Here is a 2,620-nt window from a genome sequence, read left to right as displayed (position 1 = left end):
AGATACGTTGAAGAGTCAATTCAGCGCAGGCCTTTTTTTAAAAAAAAGGCCTGCGCTGAATTGACTCTTTAACGTATCTTCTGAATAGTTGAGCAATGTTTCAATTATACATCGGTAGGGATGAGTAGCGCTGGATTGGGAAATAAGTCTATCTCCCAAGGTCACATCACACTGACTAAAAATGGTATTTAAAGGATAATTAATTAATCCGACGGGAGCGTCCGGCGCTAGGTCGCTACCATCCGCGTTAGTAATTTTGAGACGTAGATGGATCAGTGTGTCGTTTAGATCCAAATAATTATCGCCTTCGCCGCAGATAAAAAATTCGATAGGACCCGTCTCTGTAAGAGCCGAGAGAGGATTAATTTCTGTATAAACCTTATCTTCTATAGACAGTTTCGTTATTGGGGTGGAAAATAAGTCCAGTTCCGTCAAACTGCATTCCGGGGACTTTTGATGCAGTAGAGCCATGTCTTCTCCTCCTCACTGAAAAATATCTCCGCTCCTGACAGACTTCTTGCTCTTAGCCTTGCTTCTTCCTGATGATTTCTTTTTTTTAACGCTCTTGCGTTTTTGAAAGTTCCAAACACGTTCTCCGGGCGGACGCTTTTTTTTTCGTCGCGATAAAAGCATCAGCCCTATACCGTCCTGCTCATTTCCCGATATCTTCTTCATAGCTTTTCTGATCACGTCTGAGGCTATGCCGCTCGCCGCTCTTTTAAGATGAGGTTTAGCTATAGAAAATCTGCTTTTAAATAGTGGTGAGACAAATCTGAATAATCTTGAAAATATCCCTCTGATCCCACGCCCGTCTAACACGGGAGCGCCGCTGAATCCTCCTAAATCGCCTCCGACCTGATTTTGGTAATAATGTATAAACCTATGGAGATCCGTCTTCAATCTTATACACGCCATGGTGTGATTTATTTATTTATTTGCTTCTCTCCAATGCAGCAGGGTAAAATAGTTCAGAAGGGGAGTCTATGGTGAAGTGACGATATGAACGTTGTTCCCAGAAATATATATCTTGAATGATCGGTGTAAATTACACGTTGTATTGTATGTCACTTCTCCTCATACGCTTCGAAGAGACTGGTCAAAAATGTAGTTTAACAACGGTCTTTCCGTAGCTGAAATTAATCGGTACGTTTTGATCTGATTTTATTTCTACGTGGATATTTTCAATATGATTTTTTGAAACGGCTAAATAGTGAGGAGGATTGAAATGTTGCGTGATAATATCGCCGTATCAGCCTTCTATTTTCACGGTACGTAAGAGAGGGGCATAAGCGTCGCCCACCACCTTTGGAGCGACTACATCGCTATAGCAATAAAAAAGATCCATACCGCCTTTTAGATCAAAAGGGTGAGGAAGGGATCTTTTACCAGCCAAAATCCATTTTCCCGGCTCTGCCCCCAACATGTAGGAGGATAAAAACGTATATTGTACCGACCCCCTGCTTGACAAAATATCCTTTTTTCAATCATATTCATCTTAAAATATATATCACTTTCTATTTTTCTAAGATGGTTTTCAATCTCCGCTCAGGTCTGCCGCTCTGACCCAACTGTTAAATTTCTCCGGCCAGTTCTTCCATTTTACAAAAACTTGTTTTTGACCTCTGAGCGTACGATGTTTTAATATCTTCTCCACATGGTATACCTTGTCTTTGGGTATTTTGAGTCTCTGTATTTCTTCTTCGTAAAGAGACCCCTCGATCTGCTCTCCATCATAGTCCGTTAATTTATACACAGGAGGAGAACGACTGACGCATTCCGATATGGTGAAGATTTCATCCGTAAAGCTTTGTTCATATTTCTTATCAAACACCCCTCTTAAGTTTGAAATTCTAACTGGGTCACCCTTCTTAAATTTCCTCTTTGTTTCCTTCTTTCTTTCTCTCCCCACCTTCTGACCGTAAAGATTCCTTAGAACTTGGTCTTTATTTTAAAGAAAACCTCCATCAGGGTCATTTTTATACCGGAATGATAGCTGTGATTATAGCTTTTTACAAGATCTTGAAGCACATCCAGATATCTCCGCGTGTTATTAGCGGTGAAATACTGCCACATTCTTGTTTTGAGTGTACGATTAAACCGCTCTATGACTGAGGCCTTCAGATCGCTGGCTGTCGCAAAGTTGGTATTTCCATATTTTTTCATTAAGGCCTTGAAGTCTTTGTTAAAGAATTCTTTCCCTGCATCAGTTTGGAGCTTCTTAGGAATTTTACTGTCTTTAAACACTGATTCAAACACCCTTACTACTTCTGAGGCAGTCTTTTTTTTAAGAGCTCGGAAAAAAGCCTTTTTGGAAAACAAATCAATTACCGTTAATAAATAATTGTATCAATCATTTTGGTCAGCTAAAGATTGCATGTCACAAAGATCTGCCTGAAATTGTTTCAATGGCCCGAGACAAAAACCCTGTTCCTTGGAAAATGAAGTCTTGCCGGTTTGTGGAGAGTGAAAGCGTCTTGCTCCGACAAAAAATCTTCAACCTCAGCTACCTTAATATTTTTTTCCCAGTTTCATTCTGCAAAGCTCTCCTTAACCTATCTATTCCCCCAAAACTTCCAGGATTGGAAGGGTCATAGTAGACTTTTCTCATAGCTCCCCGGTC

The sequence above is a fragment of the Cyprinodon variegatus genome, unplaced genomic scaffold (genome assembly GCF_000732505.1).
Source record: "Cyprinodon variegatus isolate N-32 unplaced genomic scaffold, C_variegatus-1.0 Scaffold1221, whole genome shotgun sequence".
Taxonomy (NCBI): Eukaryota; Metazoa; Chordata; class Actinopteri; order Cyprinodontiformes; family Cyprinodontidae; genus Cyprinodon; species Cyprinodon variegatus.
This window is presented reverse-complemented; position numbering follows the sequence as displayed.